The 20,204-nt window shown below is 41.3% G+C and overlaps 1 protein-coding gene and 1 long non-coding RNA gene across 3 annotated transcripts in view; one reads left to right on the top strand and one right to left on the bottom strand.

Annotated features, from left to right (window-relative positions):
* Positions 1-20,204, top strand: part of GMDS (GDP-mannose 4,6-dehydratase) — a 286,374-nt gene that overhangs the window by 258,976 nt on the left and 7,194 nt on the right. The window lies entirely within an intron of this gene.
* Positions 165-12,436, bottom strand: LOC310848479. The gene is made up of 3 exons (XR_014566440.1): positions 12,224-12,436; positions 11,191-11,895; positions 165-315 (listed from the first exon to the last, which is right to left on the bottom strand). It is a non-coding gene; the product is annotated as an uncharacterized lncRNA (long non-coding RNA).

The raw sequence follows: 20,204 nt of genomic DNA, 5'->3' as shown, positions 1-20,204 counted from the left end.
GAAGAAAACAGAAAGAAAAAACAAAGGGGGGGTGGGGAGAGGGAGGATGGATGGGGGTGGGGTCAGGTGGCGGTGTTTCTATTATGTTTAATGTATGTAGAGTTTGGTGTCAGCGTTGCTTGTGTTGTTCACTTGTGTTCCTTTGGTGGTGAGAGAGGTTCTCCATTTGTCTCCTTTGCACTTATTCATCAAGCGGAGCTCAGGAAGGTTCTGGCTGAAGCGCTGTGTTCGCTGCGAATTAAATAGCCAGGAATAGGATCAAGATGATGCACAGCTTGCCTCCGTACCACAGAGTGCTGCTTCAAATCCCTCAACCTATTAAACAATAAAATATTACATAAGTGAAACCATCTCTCACAAACTTACTGAGACTTCACTTTTACCAGCAACTCATAAATGCCAAGGGCACACATATTCTTTACAACTTATGATGCCTTCTGTTATAAATCTCCATTCTATTCCCCATCAGATTTCTTAGATTTAGAATACTAGTCCTTCTTTAAAGGAATAATTAGATGTAATGTTGTCTAATTTTGTGACTGTTTTTCCAATTCTGCTATTATCAGTGTTCATCAACCTTCAGTCCACACAGGTTGTTGGCCTAGAATTCCCTTCATTCCCAGCCGGCTTGACCAATTGCAGGGATGGTGTATTCCAACAACATCTGGGGACCCGAGGATGGAGAACACTGTACTATTTCATTCTGTGTTAAATTCATCAAAGCAATATATGATCAGACAAGACAAGAGACCTTAGTTTAGTGGCCGGGCAACTACTTTGCATGCAGAAGGTCACAGGTTCCATCCCTGGCATCTGGGCAAGATCCTCATCTGAAGGCCTGAAGAACGTCTATCACTCAGTGTAAACAAAACTGAGCTAGATGGACCAATGGCTTGACTCAGTAAAAAGCAGCTTCCGATGCTGCCATGGCTGTCGATTTGTATTTCCCAAATTACTTCTCCTCTCATTCCTCTTTTTCTTCATCATCTCACCCATCACTGCACCTAGACGCCAAGACTGACTGTGTCCAGAAGTTTAAAAATCTTGGTTGATTAATTTATTAATGAAGCAAATCTAAATAAATTTGCATGTGAATTTAAAAAGTAGTTCTGAAGGGCAGGTGCATAACATATTTGTCTTTATATGAGGCCCACATGGCTTATTGTAAGATATTCTCCTGGGATGGCGGTAAGGGGGCGAGTCAGCAAAGGTTATCACAGCTGTGGAGAAAGTAACCGAAACAATAAGTATATATCCCTTAAATAAAATAAACCATTTACCCCAAATTAAGAGAAGCTGAAACCCAAACTCTCCAGCTTTGAATGTACCACTTCCAAAAAGATAGTTTTGGCAAATACAGTGCTCGCTACCACACACAAATTCATGTCTAAACATCTCTTTCTGACAGCACTGAAAACCTGGCATGGCTCAGCAATGTACATAGCAAAACTTCCAGCATCTGAGGTGGTAAATGCATGTCTGAAGCCACCCAAATTTTTCATCTTTTAATCATTAGCCTGTACTCTCCCACTTAAGTTTTATGATGTATGTGGGGGTTTTCAGTCAAAGGTTGGCGCAATTTATCCCTTTTCCTTGGGAGTGTTATTCAAGTTTTAATGCTTACATTAGCCATTTACATTTCTTCCTTCAAAGATGGGATGGGACCCTTTTAAAATAATAGTGATTATATACATTGAACTGTTCAAAGTATAAACTGCCTTTGAGGATATTAACAAAAGCTAAACTACCAACTGTTAAGTCAATTAATCATACTCTGCATTGGAGTGTTTCTTTTTTAATACTCATAGGATAATCCAAATGTATATATGTGCCTCAAGAGGTTATATTTATACACCACATGTGTAAGATATAAATGATACTGATGAAGACCGTGGAAGTAAATTATAATAAGGGTATAGTTTGAACTACTTTAGTATGAATTTTTAATATGTTTATTATAGTGCAGACTGCATTTTAGCTGAACCAAAGGAGCCAAGATTATTAACTACAACCCCTGTACAACTCTTTGAGCATATTCAGAGTTAAACATTTGGTATAAAACATAAATATAACCTTCTTTCTTTCTAATTCCAACCCCATAATAAAGTAGAATGAGAAATAGTTTGCATTGTTTCTGGGGAGGAGTGGGGAAGTGTTTTTAAACTGATAGTGCGAGCGTATTTTATCTTACTGGACAAGTGTGTGCAATGTTTTATTGTTATAGAGTTGTAGAGAACAATATTGGATGATTGAAAGGGAGCTCCTTCTTTACACTCCTTTATACTTTCCATGCGAGACAGCTGATTGAAGAAAGGCCACACATAAACATTTCCAGTACTATCTGAAAAACGTTAACATGAGCTGGCATAACTAAACAATTATTGAATCCATATTTTAAAACACAATAATACATCAAAATTCTACAGTGAAGCTGTCTCCTCTTCTTTTAGGGTTGCTGCTGGGTTCCAAATGTTTATCATGGGGGGGGAAATGAGAAAGCAAGAAATCTGCTATCATTTGCTAGAAGCCTGAGGGCTGAATTCAATTAACAGCTAATAGAGCACATCATAACCACCGTGATTGTCAATACAGAGGTGTGCCCCTTGCTAGTGCTTGTTCTAGTTCAGACATGCTATGATCCATTAAAGCTAAGTATCCAAGATACGAACTACATAATCTCTGCATCATGCATGTCATATTACAAACCACACTTTTCCTCTAGGCCTAAATTCAGTCGTGCCAACAGTATGCTGCAGTTAATTATGCCAGCTGTATTAATTACGTTCTAGTTACTTCAGTGCAACACAGGTTGAAGAGGAGATCTCTCCCATCCTCATTGGGTGAAATCATGCTTTTGCTGCTATACAGTGGTACCCCAGGTTACATACGCTTCAGGTTACAGATGCTTCAGGTTACAGACTCCGCTAACCCAGAAATATTACCTCGGGTTAAGAACTTTGCTTCAGGATGAGAACAGAAATAGTGCTCCGGCGGCGCGGCAGCAGCAGGAGGCCCCATTAGCTAAAGTGGTGCTTCAGGTTAAGAACAGTTTCAGGTTAAGAACGGACCTCCGGAACGAATTAAGCACTTAACCTGAGGTACCACTGTATATGACATTTTGCCAAGCAGCTTGCCCAAGGTAGACAGGATTTTAAAATGGACCATTTGAATTATTTCAGCCATCATGTTTGATAATAAGAACAGAAGAAGTGAGTGTCTGGCATAACAATGGCAGAACTTTAAGGAGGGTCACTTAGAGGGAAATGGCAGTTTTAAACAACTGCAGGGTTTTGAGTAAAGCAGGGATGGAAGGATACTGAGAATGGAATTTCAGATGGAAACAGCAGGGATGGAGGAACACTGAAGGGTTAAACAAAACCCACCTAGTTTTAACAATGTAGAATAGCAGAGATGGATACATCAGAGATGTTAGCACCAAAAAAGCTAACACAACAGAGCCTTTCCAAACTCATTTCTTGCTGTACTCAAGAAATTGAGTTCGCTGTACTCAAATCTCTGCCATTGTTTAACATGGCGACTTTCCCTCTCAGTAATTCTCCATCCCTGATTTACTCTAACTTCAGATGCTGATTAAATTTGGCATTTTTATCTCAGTGTCATTCTATCCCTGCTTTACTCAAACATCTGCTGCACTGCTGGCAGCAATAAGCAGCTCTGGCTCTCCCAGCCCTACCGATTGCCACCCCACCACCACACTTACCTGACCTGGGGGTTCTGGATCATGGGCCCTACTGGTCAAAACAGGAGCCTCAGCAATTGCTTTCTCCCGCTGGAAACAAACTAGGACTGCTCCAATAAAATTGCACCTGGCAAAAAGGAGTGATAGACCCTGGTGGACCGCCCCCTTACCCGCTTGTGATTGGCCAAGCAGATAGCCAATCAGGATTTTTTAAAAATTCACTTGTCACTTCCCTCTGTGGTTCCCAAGGCTCTTGCTGTGGCTCCCCATTTACACATTTTTCACTTGGGGGGTCCTTAGAATATCCTGGGGGCTCCCAGGGGGCCATATGGGAAACACTGATCTAGAATGATTTGACATGAGCTATTCAAGATGTCACACTCAGCTTCTAGAAAGAATGGTGCATACGAGTGAACAACCACTGTCACAGAAAAAGCTGGTTTCTGTTCTTACCTTTGTAAAGTGTGTTTGTGGCTCAGTGTTTTAAAAAGGTCCACTGACCGAGTAGGTGTAACCTGGGAGACTGAGCAATGCACTGGTTTAACTAGGATCTTCTCTCCCAGATACTCCTCCCTGTGCAGCTCAGTTGGGAATTAAAGCGCCTGTCCCTTCTCCACACCTACCAGGTACATTGAGGTCAGGCAAAAGAAATAATACTCTGTCCTGACTTGCATGAAATCCTTCACATGGCGCTACTGGCAGGAGAAAGCTAAATCTAATCCTCTCGGTTGCAGCTTCAGTGAACCCGGCCCACTTCTTTTCTCATTAAAATTAAACTCCTTTGTTTCTTGCCTGTGGATTTTCAGTCCACGTTGGTGTGTTGCAATAGTACTTAGACACCCTAGGGTGTGATCATTCTCTGAAAGGTCACTTCTGGGCCATTTGGGACATCCTATGTGCAATAGTATCTTAGTGTATCCTAACAATGCAGTGACTGTCGTTGCATAAATACTTAAGGGTGTATATAATGCTTTGCCTATTTCTCTGGGGAAGATTTCCTCCTGGCTTCTGAAGCTTAGATTCATCTACAAACAACAACTCTGAAGCATTTTAATTCGTAATTGACTTATATCCTGTATCCCAATTTTCTTGAATGAACGTAGTCATGTCCACCTACCTTGCCTTGCCTAATAAAATCACACTAGCAGTAAAAAAAAATAATTAGACCCAAGTGTTACCGAGAGCATATGTTGAACAAAAATAATTAAAACAATTATTTTATCTCTTTTTCCAAGCAAGGGATTGTTTATTTCAAAATTAAATGCATATTCTTTGACCAGTGATGATTCATATTTTTAATATTAAATGGGAGAGAATTATTCCATTTTTTTAAAAAGCATGAGTGTGGCTATTTTCACAAGAGCAGTACATTTCAAAGGATGGTATAAACTTGCACACAGGGGTGCCAACTTGAATAAAATATTGGGAGCCGGGGCAGATCAGCCCTGCCTGCATAATCGATCACATGACGTGGCACTCGCACCATTTGAACGGCAATGCACGCCAACTATTTTATGGGGGGGGGGGGATGTTAGAGAATACAGAAATACAAAGGCAAGAGAAAACAAAATATAAACTGCAAACCTAGCAATAAAACTGCATCGCTGTTCATTGAATGTTCTGGTAATTTACCAGAAACCAGTAAGGTAAAGGTAAAGGGACCCCTCACAATTAAGTCCAGTCGCGAACGACTCTGGGGTTGTGGTGCTCATCTCGCTTTACAGGCCGAGGGAGCAGGCATTTGTCTGCTTCCGCAGACAGTTTTTTCCGGGTCATGTGGCCAGCATGACTAAGCCCCTTCTGGCGAAACCAGAGCAGTGCACGGAAATGCCACTTACCTTCCCACCAGAGCGATACCTATTTATCTACCTGCACTTTGACGTGCTTTCGAACTGCTGGGTTAGCAGGATCTGGGACCGAGCAACAGGAGCTCACCCCATTGTGGGGGTTCAAACCGCCGACCTTCCAAGTGGCAAGCCCAAGCAGCACAGTGGTTTAACCCACAGAAACCAGTAAAGGGGCTGTTAATACGGATGACATGCATTCAATACTGTTTGTCCTAGTAAGTAATCTAGACTTACTTGTGTATTGCATTGTATGAAGGGAGAGCCTTTCTGGCTACAGTGCTCAACTTTTGGAATTCCCTCTCTGAGAAGGCTTGCCTGACACCTACATTGTTATTCTTTCAGTTCCAGCTGAATATCTTTTAATTTTGCCAGAACCATTTAAGGCTTTTGATTGCTTAAATGCTACTTTAATTTGCTGTTTTATTGTTCCTCTTTATTGATGGCTTTATGAGAACTACAGTGGTACCTCGGGTTAAGAACTTAATTCATTCTGGAGGTCCGTTCTTAACCTGAAACTGTTCTTAACCTGAGGTCCCACTTTAGCTAATGGGGCCTCCCACCTCTGCCATGCCGCAGCCTCACAATTTCTCTTCTCATCCTGAAGCAAAGTTCTTAACCCGAGGTACCATTTCTGGGTTAGCGGAGTCTGTAACCTGAAGCGTCTGTAACCTGAAGCGTATGTAACCCGAGGTACCATTGTATATAAGCCAGGAGTGACTCACCCAGGCCCAAGGGACTGATTCAGCCCCCCAAACACACAGCAATTTGTTTCTGTTCCCTCAAGACACCATCAAGCTTGGCAGTGATCACCCCCCCAAAAAAAAAAAAATCAAATTAGACATGCCGCTGGCGTGAGCAAATCAGTTTTAACCTCTGCCCAGCCCAGCACCCAAGCAGCTCCTTCTGGGTCCTCAGATTGAGCGAAATAACCCTTCCTCTGATCTGCATGGATCAACTGAGGAGAGGAAGCTGTGTTTGGGTACATTCACATGTGCAAGGATATAAATAACCCAATTTTGGCCACACCCACACACTGACATGTGGCACCTGGAAGGCTGGCCAAGAGTGAATATGACCCTCTGGTTAAAAAATAATAATAGTCATCCCTGGCATAAATAAATATCAGTATTTTCTTCAACTACAGGGATGGAAGAGTATAACTGAGCATTTAGCCCAGGCATAGGCAGACTCAGCCTTCCAGATGTTTCTGAGACTACAATTCCCATCATCCCTGACCACTGGTCCTGTTAGCTAGGGGTGATGGGAGTTGTAGTCCAAAAACATCTGGAGGGCCAAGTTTGTCTATGCTTGATTTAGCCTCTGCGTTGAAAAGGGAAGGGGAATTACTGGTTTGCTTTGTTCAGGACTGGCCCACCCATGAGGCAAAGTGAGGTGACTACCTCAGGTGACAGCATTCACAGGGGCAGCAGATTATTATTTGTATTATTATTGTTGAATTTATATACTGCCCTATACCTGGAGGTCTCAGGGCGGTTCACAGAAAAGATCAACATAAAAACCACAACATATATAATCAAAAATAAAAACAACAACCCAATAACACACACACACACACACACACACCCGATGCAGATATTTACTTCCCCCTTGTTCCTGATGTAGATCTTCAGTCACCCTTTCTTCCCTGGTGAGGAGGGGGCGCCATTTTGTGGTTCGCCTCAAAATGTATTGGGCCAGCCTTGGCTTCATTACACCAAAGTGGAAAGTGAAATGTAATTAAAGTGAGCCATAAATGTTTTCCGTTGTGTATACAGGGATGTCTTGGGAGAAGAGATCATCAGATTGCAGCTGAAACATAAAAAATCTGGATAGAGGCCATATTTGTAAAAGCTTTCTGATAAATGTGAATAGCTGGCAAAATCCTACTGGGAGTTTGGCCTGAGGCCATAAAGGTATTCACCAGCTGACTAAAAAGAGAGAAGTGCTTTGTGTGGGAAGAATTTGGGTTCCCCTGTAATCCCTGCAACAGGACAATGGAAGCTACAGTTGCACAACACCTTTCTGGTTTCACTTAGGGTGAGGTTTGGGGTTAAGAGCTGGTGAGACTGTTCAAGCAGATAAACTGTGAGGTTAATGGTAAATGGTAAATATTCGTATTTCTCTAGTAATTGCCTATGTGTAGTCATAGTGTATCAGCTGGTAGAAACTATTAGGCTCAAATAACTCAAAATGTGGATGGCACCTAATTTTGTGAAGCACTGAATTTTGGACGGTGCACTTTGAAGCTCAGTCCCGATTCTGATTCTAAGGTCCTTACAAATTCTGGAGTCTCCAGTGAGAAGTTCCTGAAATGCAATGTGAATACAGCTTGAACAAGAGATCTGCACTTAAAATGAAAAAGTCTTATCATTTCTCCTATTGCAACCATAGTATCCTTCTTATTGCGTTGATAATGAAAATGGCTTCCTCACTGTGTCTAGGTTGCTGTATATTGGATTTTAATGTTAGCATTATTGAGGCCTTCTCATTTTTTTATTTTCATTTATCATTGGGTTTTCTCTATTCTACAGTAGATTAGTTTTGCTAATCGCCCTGGTAGCAATCCTTACAGTTTGTGATCCTGTACAGTTTGTGATCCCGTATTTAGTCTGCTAATTTGAATTGGAAGTAGCTGTTTCTGAATGCAAGCGGATCCCAGGTGAATATCAATATCATGCTTGAAAGCATTCCAGAATTAGCCAGTGTCATAAAACAACAAAGAAATTAGACGTTTTTATAGCAGCATGTTAAAACAGTGCTGTTATCAGTTGGATCATCATGTTACAGGGCGAGAAATGTAGCTGTCATGTAAGGGATAGATTTCCCATCATAAAACTTCCCTCCGTAAATGTCAGCACCTCACTGAGTGCCTCTTGAACTTCTAGTAAACACCAAGAGCAATCCACTGTGTGTATGACCAACCTATATTTTAGTCATGGATTTTACTCACCAGTACTATGGAACCTAGCAGTTCGAAAGCACGTCAAAGTGCAAGTAGATAAATAGGTATCCCTCTGACAGGAAGGTAAATGCTGTTTCCGTGCGCTGCTCTGGTTCAACAGAAGCTGCTTAGTCATGCTGGCCACATGACCCAGAAGCTGTACGCCGGCTCCCTCGGCCATTAAAGCGAGATGAGCACCGCAACCCCAGAGTTGGCCACGACTGGATCTAATGGTCAGGAGTCCCTTTACCTTTACCTTACTATGGAAATGGGTGTTGTCCAAGACCTGGGATTCATCTGTTGTTGCACCATTGCTGAAACTGAACTGCTCAGACCATTGTGAGCCCCATGTAAAAGAAAAATTTAAGTAGAATACAGTGGTACCTTGGGTTACAGACGCTTCAGGTTACAAACGCTTCAGGTTACAGATGCTTCAGGTTACAGACTCCACTAACCCAGAAACAGTACCTCGGGTTAAGAACTTTGCTTCAGGATAAGAACAGAAATCATGCGGCGGCAGCAGGAGGCCCCATTAGCTAAAGTGGTGCTTCAGGTTAAGAACAGTTTCAGGTTAAGAACGGACCTCTGGAACGAATTAAGTTCATAACCCGAGGTACCACTGTATTTTTAATGTGAAGTTTTGCTGCCATATGCTCAGTGTTAAAGGACAAATTCACCACCGTTTGCAATAGCCAGCTTATTTCAGTGAAACGGTCAGGTTGATGCAGACCTTTAAAAATGTTCGCTTTGCTTTTTGCTGGAGTGTGTTATGAAGACTATACTCCATCTGGGTATGGGTATCATATATTTCCCTCACCACTAGGTGGCTTCATGTTGACCCCCCTACTTCCAGTATTGTGGGGAACAGGGGTAGTCAGAGAGTGCCTTGCAGGCCTAGACTCTGCTTTCTCTAGAAATGATTCCTTTGCAAGGCTGACACTCATTACCCACATTCAGGTAGATGTGCTGGGTAGAAAGTTTGGGGAATACAGAAAACACATCTTGCCTCCTAACCTTCTCCTTGTAAAGAAAAACAATCATTTGTGGCTATTCCTCTGTTTGTGCATTTGTTGTAATTAGTAAAACAACAACTGCTCAAGAAGACTTCAGATATATGAATGGTGGTCATACTTAGCTGTGCAAATTAATTATTTAAAAAATCAGTTATGTCAGTTAGGAAATAACAGGCTTGAGGCCATCAGAATTTTTACAAATCTGACTCCTGCTGGCTGGAGAGGTCTAAGATTTGTCATAATGGACTGATGACCAGAAAAAGCATACATATTGCTGACCAGGAGAGGATTCACAAATTAAGACTTGATGGTCCTTTATACAAAGCTCATGGTGCCTTTCTTCCTGGGGTATAGAAAAGTCCATGGATGACTCAAGTTTTCAGTTCCCTTCTTAGTTTCACCACTCAGTTCTGATGTATTAGGAAAACATATTGAAGTGCATGATACACTCCTCTTGGCATTAGTTTTATGTCAGGATTGTTCTGCTACCATTTTAAAAAAATAATAATTGGATTATAGGTCCTATGTGACTATGTCATTGGTATTTATTCCCTAAAGCTATGTTGCTTAGCTGTGAAAGCGTACTTTCCACAAAACAAATAAATTATTTCCACCATACTCCAAAGAGAGCTCTGGAACTTCTTTAGTGAACGTGAGTTACTATTGGACTTATAAGCAATCATTTACATGCTTGATCTTCTTCAGGTGTGCTGCCAAAGAACCGTCTGCCTGCATATGTTTTTACACATCTTTTAGCTAAATGAGAATTCCAAGTGCAGAATCTAACACTCCTGAAAACTGCAGATATTTGAGTGCATGTGGATTGTTCTGATTCACAGCAAAAGTCTTCCCACCCCACACTGCCCCATACACATCAAGTTTTTAAAATTAAAGTTACTCTTTGTGGTAAGTGCTCTTAGGTAAGATCCCCAACTATTAAGCACCATAACTGAAGAGCTGACATTACTGGAAGGCTGATCAAAGAATGAAGCCAGCCTAACTACAGTTAGTGGTCACTTGTTAAGAAACCATCTACAGATAAACAAGAGATGTTGTGTTGCTTAAGGCTTCAAACTTCTCTAAGGTTTAGGAGATATACAAGTTGCTTTTAGATGCAGTTTAAGACTTAAACTTTGCATAGATGTACTGTTATTTCCCATCCACACCAGTGGGAAGTCCTTGATGGAATGTTTCTGTGCTGTGTTTTCTGGCTCCTCCTTTCATTCACTACTCCTGCACTCCTCCAATACATTATTATTATTATTATTATTATTATTATTATTATTATTATTATTTATTGATTTATTTAAAAAAAATGTGTATAGCACTATATCCTTTTTTAAAAAAATATCAAAGCAGTTTTCAGCAATAAAACCATACAATAAAACCATTCAAAAGTAAAACTATTCAAAAGCCATTAAAAAGGTTCTGGGCATGTGTGCAGATACTTCTATACCCATGCACAAGACTGATATTCAGCTGTACTTACTGAAATAATACTAAGGGAGGTCTTGTGGAAGACCTCTGTATTTTAAAAAAAACACCTTTTCCCAATGAGGCAGTTGCAAGGACTAAAGGTCCAATGAGGCAGTTGCAAAGGACTAAAGGGAAGGAGGGGTCCTTCCCACAGTTTCCTAAATTTCCTCCTTTCCCAGGTCCTTCCCAAGCAATCTGAGACTGATGTGTTACCTGTCTTTGCTCCACGCTCTTCACACCTCTTCTGGTTCTGGGAGACCATGGGGAAGGGGAGCTGGTCACAGCAGGAGTGGGAGACCCCCTGGCTTCTACAGCAGCCTGATTCATCTCTGCTTCTTGGCCTCCTTCCTCTCCTCTCCAGCCTCTGATTCTGGACTACTGTCTGCCACAGCCTCTTCCTGCTCACTGAACCCTGTTGCCTCTTCAGCTTCTGACACCTTCTCCTTGTGGGATGTAAAAACGTACTGCAGTCAGATACAGCATTCCTACAATGCACATGCTGGGGAATGCTTTGTATCACTCAGAAGAAAACTTGCTAGTTCCTCCTGAGCTGGGACAGACTTCCTTTGCATGTGACTTAATGTGGGTGTGGCCTGTTCTTGGACAGAGGAGCACACAGCCTCCATGTTCTGCTCTTCTTGTTCTCCATTTTTGTGTCCCTAAGAGTTAGAAGTGACTGCTGAGCTCAGTCACTTGAGACTATTTCCCTTATGGGATAGTTCATATAGTTATATGTTGTTTTGTAAATTAAGTCTGCCTTCAGGGATCTCATTGTGAACTGGATGATTGTAAGTAAACTAGTTGTATGTTAACTTTAATCAGATGGTTGTGTCTATTCTTTTAGGAGGGATATAAAAAAAGGATCTTGCCAGGAATCCTTAATAGTGAGGCTCAGACGAGCCTGCAACTAGCTCACCGCTGTGTACAGTGGTGTCCCGCAAGATGAACGCCTCGCAAGACGGAAAACCCGCTAGACGAAAGGGTTTTCCGTTTTGGAGGCGCTTCGCAAAACGAATTTCCCTATGGACTTGCTTCGCAAGACGAAATGTCTTGCGAGTTCCTGCGGGTTTTCCCATTTTTCCCCCTTTTCCTAAGCTGCTAAGCCACTTAGCAGCTGATCCGCTAAAAGCTGCTAAACCGCTAATAGCGCTAATCCGCTAAGCTGTCAATGGGCTTGCTTCGCAAGACGAAGAAACCGCTATACAAAGAGCCTCACAGAACGGATTAATTTCGTCTTGCGAGGCACCATTGTAATTTAAAAGGGGGATTGTTTAACAACTCTGCTAAGTTATAGAACTTGCTCATGCAAGTTAGGAAGGATATCATAAAATAATATATCCTCTCCTGCCTCCCTAAACATCCTCACACTCCTCCCAGTCTTCTCCCTCTACTCCCTCTGACATCTCATCGTCATCCCACTGCCAACCCCCTGGCTCTGAGCCTTCTTCCCTTGAGAGTCTCCCAGCTACTCTCTCCCACCACTCCTCTTAATCCAGCCAATCTATGTTAGATGCTGATTCACTGTTTGTATTAATATAACCTGTATAACAGCACACCCTAATTTCCGGGGCCAGTCCTATCATTAGGCAGAGTGAGGCAAACCCCTCTGACAGCACGTACTTGCAGGGGGATGGACCATTGCTCCTGAGACCCTTGCCATTCCCCACTGTTAGAGATTAGAGCTATGTGTGCCACACAACCTGACATACACCCTACTTTCTTCAGGTTAACTGAGGATGCTGTTTTGTTCCCAGTTTCAAAGTCAGACGGAACTGCCAGTGCATGGAATTTGGGCTGGGTGACACTTTTGCCTCGGGCAGCAGAATATCTTTGGCTGGACCTGATCATCTCCTTTATTGCCTGGGAAGTCTGAGTGCATGGAGCAAAATCCTGACACTACAGGAAGTGGCAACCTGAACTAACAAGAACATTAATGTAGACTTCATAGATTCTTTTGCTCCTAAACTCAGGGAACTTTGGACTTCTTGCTAAGATAGAGAAATGTCATTCCCATGTTTCACAACTCACATTACAAAGCTGAGTCAAAAATTCCTTTTTGACACTCCAGCCAAAATCCAGTGTAAAAATACAGCAATGAATGGGGAACCAGGGATCTCTGTGTTAGCAATAAAAACTGTCAGTTTGATGGACACGGGTGTGGAACATATTCTGACTCCTGATCTGTCAGCACAGACCTGCTGTGAACTAGAAAAGAAAGAAGAGGCCTAATCTGCATTAATTTGCTCACAAAGAAGATACCAAATTCTTCACTTAACATGCATTGGTAGTTTCAATCAAACGGCTGCATGGAGGAACACATCTTTTTGCCCCAAGCAGTTAATTATATGATGAAGTAGCTCAGGGAACAACTTAATTGGTGTTTCTCTTTTTGTATCACTTCTCTCATCAGTCCTACAACTTTACTCCTACCTTTTTCTTTCCATCTTACTCTTTGCTTTAAAAGAAATTGCAAAGGAAATAATTTTCTAAACAACACGTAGAAGCCCTTAGAGAAAGTGGGACATCCCAAATGCTTTCTTCTTCTTTTCAACTGTACACTATATTTACATTGTGCTACTCACATTTTCCCAAACCATGTGAGCTTTGAGTAAGCACTGAGGAGGAGGAGGAGGAATAGAAGTAAGCAACTCTTGGAAGCATCAGCCATTGCATAGAGAGTTACACTGTCATAAGGTGGTTCATGTTCCTAATAAAGATCTTAACTTTTTCACATTACTAAAAACATATGACTTTAATTACCAAAATAAGCAATTCCAAAAGGTAGGTCCTACTGAAAAACAAGCTCTCTTTGCCATTCTGTTCTTTGCTGTTTACTGAGGATAACATCATGATATTAAATATCTGTCAAGGACCTCCTTTGCATCCCGCAATTGTTTTAAAAAAACAGTTTAGTTCTCCGTCTGTAATTGATGTTGTACCTTAAAAATTGGCAGCAAAACCACAGAATGTAATGATGGTTTCCTTCCTTATGCTTAAATGTACTCTGGTAATCTATGACCCATATTAAACATTGGTTTGGGGGTTTTCCATTGTGTGTGATACGCAATTATTTGAGTTGTTTTGTGTGGTTTCAACTTCATTATGCATAGCAGCAACAGAACTGTTTACCAAGTATTATTATTTGAAAGCTATTTTATTATGAAAACACCAAGGCCTCTTCACAACGGGGTGAAAATCTGCTTATTTTGGAACATAGGTGCATACATAGGACACTAGCTAGGCTTAGAGGCATCCATATGTCATCTAAAAGATTCCTAAACTGTGTTTTTAAAACCCATATGGTGGCCAGTACGTAAATAACTTAAAGGGTGAACATCTAAAAGTAAACGTATCACCTAAGATGAAGCGCATAGACAAGGTGTAACATTTAACAGAAAGGATTTTTTTCCCCTCCCCCGGGCCAGTTCATCTTAAAGAAAACCTAAATAGAGTATGCTTCAGTGTTGCCCTTCCTTCTGGATGTAAAGGAAGCTTCATAACTAGGGCAGGATCATTTGAAAATGACAAGGTTTGTGTGTGTGTTTTCCCTTTTCTGAAATGTTCCTTCATGTTTGCTGCAGGGTGAAATAATCAAGATTTCTTTGGTAGTCGATCAAAAATGCCATTTTCACTTGACGGTTTTTAAGCTAAGAGGTTCACAGAGAGGACAGACTGACATCAAGACAATTTTCATTTGGTGATGATGCCCTGAAAAAAAGAAAGATGCTTATAGGCATTTCAGTAACCCGTATCTGTGAGGGCATTCCTAACATGATGGAAGCCAGGCTGCTGGGAAATGTATTCATTAGATCAGTTCAGTAGCTGTAGAAGAGAGGTGAGGAACTGGTTACGTTCTACAGTCCTTACATCCCCCGCCCCTTGTGGGCCAACTTTGACGGGTGGCTGGAGTTGCCCACCTGTCATTCACCTGATGAGGTGTCCTGTTTTCCTTTGCCCACGTGGTTTGAAATCAACCTGCATGGGCAAAGGCACCAGGAGTTTGCAGGTGCCAACAATGAGCATATAATCATGGCAATCACTGTGCAAAGGCACAGTGTCTTTGCATGAAAAGGGGATCAAGTGTATGGCAGCAGGCATGACTTGACTGAAGCTGCCTCACATGGCGAGACCCAACTGGCCTAATTGGACTCATGTGTCAGAGGCTCCCCATCACTGCAATGGATGTACCATCTCATCTACAAAACGTAAACAGTATGGCAGAAGATTCACACACACATGTAAATAATACAAGCAGAAGTGTTTGGAGAGCTATCTATGCAACACTGCTGCTATAATAGAAAAACCACCCATTTCTTCCAGTACAGCATGCATTGCTTTCTTTCATTTGTCTCTGGAACAAACGGAGGATACAAGGCAGCAGCGATCCTTTGACCTGGATGTTCCCCATAAGCGTGCCAGCTGGAATAGTAAAGGAAAGAAAATGAACAGATTGCACAGAGTGTGTGGTTGGTACACTGCTGCCTGGAAATCTGGATTCAAAATAAGGGAAACCAAAGCTCAAAAACCCTTAGACTGAAAGGTAATGATGATCATCAGGGTATTGCAAGATATCTGGGTAGAACTAAGGAACAGAAAATACAAATTGGCTTTCGCTTGAAAAAGAGAGCAAGTCTTTTATTGAGAAGAGCAGTAGAGAATATTAGTAGCCTTTGTGAATCTGACCTCTGGTCCACATAAACCTTCATCCTGTCTCTAGTAGCATCCAATAAAAGCTACAACATAGCGAGAATTAAGCAGCGTACGTCAATAATGAGAGCAATCAGATCCTTGTCACTCATCCTTAGCTTCTGGCAGTCTGTGGTTTAGAAACACCCTGAACATGACTCCACATGCCGTAATAATCTTCCTAATGCTAACTGATATTCCTGTGCATCATGAATTTGTCCACCTCTCTTTGAACCCAGATACGTGCCCTTCAGATGTTAAGAGCAGCATCCGGGCAGCTGCTTTTCTGTGGGTTCAACCCACAACGCTGCTGCGATGTTTATAAAGGCCCACAATGGTGTGGGCAGATCTCATCAAGCAGCCTGCTCCTCATGTGGTGGAGGGCTTTTAAATACAGTACTACAGCCCCACTGTGGATTGAACCCATGAAACAAACTGATCACTCGACACTGTAACGTTAGTCTTCACTGCGTCCTGTGGCAATAAGCCTCAGAAGGGCAGGTTAGCCGAAAGGCTGAAGTGACAAATGAAAGAGCAGCGAGCCACAAAAAGTAAGTGGTGATTTTAAAAAGCAGAAGTTACTAAGATCTGATGGTTCCAGTTACAGATAGGTAGCCGTGTTGGTCTGCCATAGTCAAAACAAAATATTTTTTTTTCCTTCCAGTAGCACCTTAAAGACCAACTAAGTTAGTTCTTGGTATGAGCTTTCGTGTGCATGCACACTTCTTCAGATACTTCTTCAGTGTGTATCTGAAGAAGTGTGCATGCACACGAAAGCTCATACCAAGAACTAACTTAGTTGGTCTTTAAGGTGCTACTGGAAGGAATTTTTTTTTATTTTGTTAAGATCTGATGGGTATCTCAGAGCACAGGAGCACTTGAGCCATATCTAGTGTGCCACCAGCAGGACAGCTTTCTTGCAGAATGCAGAGTGCAGTTGAAAATCAGAATTTTTCCTATAAATAAAGACTGAAATAGCTTGGATCCACACACCTATGAGGCTCCCCTCAAAAGTTGGCTTAGAGTGTTTTCTTGATTGCATCATCCATTGACTCCATTTGTACCACATTAGCTCATTGTATTGGATTTTGATTGCTGGATTAAGATTATAAACTCCTTGTTAATACCCTTGTATATAGGCTGGCTTTGAATGGCTTCATGTAGCTTATATTGGTAGTTTGCTGAACACTCTTAAAGACACTTCTATATGCTGTTCCTAATCAGTCAATATAAAAGCAAAACAGTTTTTTAATATAAAATCACATAAATCTCAGCAATTGAGAGGTTCTGTTGGGAAGGTGGAAGTCTTTCAGGTATGAGTTATTTAGTGCTTTAAATAACAACATGAGCACATTGAATTGGGCCAAGAAATGAATTGGCAACCAATGCAGTAGTTTTAAAACAGGAGTTTTGTGAGATCAAACAGAACCTCAGCCAGTAATCTGGCTGCTGCATTTTAGACGAACTGAAGTTTCTGAGTCGGCTTCAAAGGCGCCTAGTTAGAGCACGTTGCAACACAAATGGGAATTAAGAGTCTTGCATATGGGATAATTTGAGGAGGATGGGTGTCATATACCATCGTCATACCAAGCACAGATTTTGGAATCCCTGTTTGGGCAGAAACAGTTTTGAATGGGTGTTTTGTCCACAAACTTGACCACTGTGTCTCTTCATTGTCACTGCCAAGGTCCTGCTCCCATATAGCTTTTAGTTTGTTTGAGCTGTCAGAACCAGTGCTTAATAGCATTGTGTAAAACTCAGGCACCTGCCCCGTATTATCTGCTGTATAGGAAAGCAAACTCTGTTCCCATTTAGTTAATGCCCTCAGAGCATGGGCGTAGCCAAGGGGGGCAGCTGCCCCCCCTAAATCAATACAAATCAATACAAATCTGAGGTTCTGCACCCCTAACAGAACCCTGCCCCCCTCCCCACAAAAATTCTGGCTGCGCCCATGCCTTAAAGCCATTTGCTTGACTTCCTTCTTGTTTAGAAATGATGCAAATTGTCTCCATTGCACCCAGAACAGGGGGCCAGTCTGCAGTGCTGCCCTGACCTTAAGCTCTGTGAGTAGGCTATGTCACAGAGAATTCACAATATTAGTCACCTCAACAAAAAGGTAACTGTGTCAGCTTTAAGTGAATAAGAGATCTCTCTCTCTCATATTCAATAGACAAAGCCTCTGATGAGGAGGGTGTAGCTACCGTTCTGCCATATGGCCTTGGAGTTCAATGGCAGAAGAAAGAGGGTTGTTCCATTTTGTCCTTGGTTATGTGGATTCACAACCTGTCCATTTGGGCATTGTACGCTACTACAGAACTCCTTTGATGCTGGGTGATCCTTCACTTACTATAAAATTTCCCCGTCCTTGGTCCTGCATGTGAATTAACAGAGCGACTCTAAATATGGAATGTGGGCTGGACTAGAATCTCACTTGAATAATACTAATTTGGGAAAGTATGTGTATGGAATGAAAATCAGGAAATGCTCCTCTTGAGGTAAAGAATGCAGCTGGATGTGTTGTAAACAAGTACCTGCAAAGGGTTACTCTTTGTAGTGTCCTACTTGGACCAATGCATTAAAGCTGTCATCAAAGTAGATCTGATTATTTTGCACATGGCTTTCCTGAAAGGATGTTATGATTTTCTAGATGTTTGGTGGCTGGTGATAAATTAGGCTTTTATGATGTCATGTGAAAGGCCATTGCTTGGATTTCCTCTTCTGTGGAGCATGCTGAGGGATACGTTAGTGGAGACCTGCTCTGAATGCAAAAGCATCCCACCTTCTTTTACTTTAACCGTTGCATGAATCATTCGCTTTGCAACAAGAGTAGAAGCTCTAATAGAAAATTTTGTGGCTATGGAAGATACGTATGTATAATAATAATAATAATAATAATAATAATAATAATATAAAACCTGCCAACAAAGCCGTGTTGTTTATAATTGATAAATAAGAAGCAAGGTTGTCATTGATGCATGACCATGCCTTGGAAGTGAGATCCAAAACTTACTAACTCCTTTCCCAATCTCTAGACCACCATGTTGGCTGTGTGTGATTTGAGTAGGGAGAGCAGGACTTGTAACTATCCGTCAGAAATGTCTGGGGAAAATATTTCTCACCCTAGATATACACTGATACAATATATTCATATAAATCACTGCCTCGTGATTCTCTCTCCATGTTTTAAAGTACTGGTGTCCTTCAGAGACAGGCTATTTTATGTGGTTGAGACAAAGTTTTATGAGTACCGTGGGAACAGTTCAGTGACATCATTTTTCATCTATTGAAAGGAACGACAGAATCTGACATTTATCAGTGATTAAGGGTAACGTCTGGGGAAGGACTTGGTATATTCTCAGGATCACAGAACTGGAAGGGAGTAAAAGGCCACTCCACAGTGAGGCAGGACAACCTGTCCATCAGACTGTCATAGGTATGAGAGATATGAACCACAAGTTGCTTAAAGCAGAGTGCAGGCACTTTGTGGTACCAAATGCAAGTTGGTAAGACGTTTAGGATTCTTGCGTACTATGAGTAGTAAGGAGCTCTGTGCCTTACTCCAGGGATGGAATTGTGCACCAAGTTACACTTCCTTGTTTGATCACCTACAAGTCAGTTCTAGGGGGTCACCACCATCATCACAGTTTAAAAAGGGTAAAGGATGTCTGTTTTTGTAGGATGGGTGGGCTAAATTGGGGAAGGGGCAATAGACAAAGGAGGTAGGACTGGAAGCATGTGGAAGGACTGACAAAAGTAGCATCATTCAGGGGCTGAGGTACTGAAATAGTATTGATTGATTGATTGATTGATTGATTGAATAAATTGTAATATGATATCTTCTATTAACCATATGTAGATTCTGGTTAACTATTAGGCTAACTAGGTTAACCAAAATCTACAAATGGTTAATAACTTCAGTAATGTAGATATCAATTTTATTTTAAAGAGAAAATTTGAGATCCATGTAATATATTGAAAACATTTTTCCATAATTTCCCCATCAAACTTAGAAATACAGTTGCAAACATTTCATTGTCTTATGAAAAGCTGGAATGTAAAATTGATGATTCTGAACTTTTGTATTTGTCAGTACTGCCACAGCTTGTGGTAAGAGTACTTAGGTTGGATTTAAATGTTACTTTTTGATGTGAGAAACTCACTACAAGTTGATTTTACCATGTCAGGGATGATTTCCTGGTAAAATTATTCCCATTTCTGGTATACCCAGATGGGTGGGATATAAATAAAATTGTTGTTGTTGTTGTTGTTGTTACACACTGAGCCTAACAATGATATATCTAAAAGCCTGCTAAACACACTCCTAATTCTAACTGTCTGTTCCTCCCCTCCCCTTTGTGAAATTTAATATGTGGTGTGTCAATGAATTTGATCTGGAAAAAAGAATATGTAAAGTGGTTGTTTTTAAAATGAGTGCTTAATGTAATGTTGGTTAATGAATATGTTGCTTATTGTTTGCTTTTTGTAGTTTAAAACAGAAGGTCAAATAAATAGAGAGCACCCTATAATCTTCAGAGGTTTAC

Source organism: Podarcis gaigeae (genome assembly GCF_964106915.1).
Source record: "Podarcis gaigeae genome assembly, chromosome: 7".
Taxonomy (NCBI): Eukaryota; Metazoa; Chordata; class Lepidosauria; order Squamata; family Lacertidae; genus Podarcis; species Podarcis gaigeae.
This window is presented reverse-complemented; position numbering and strand designations above follow the sequence as displayed.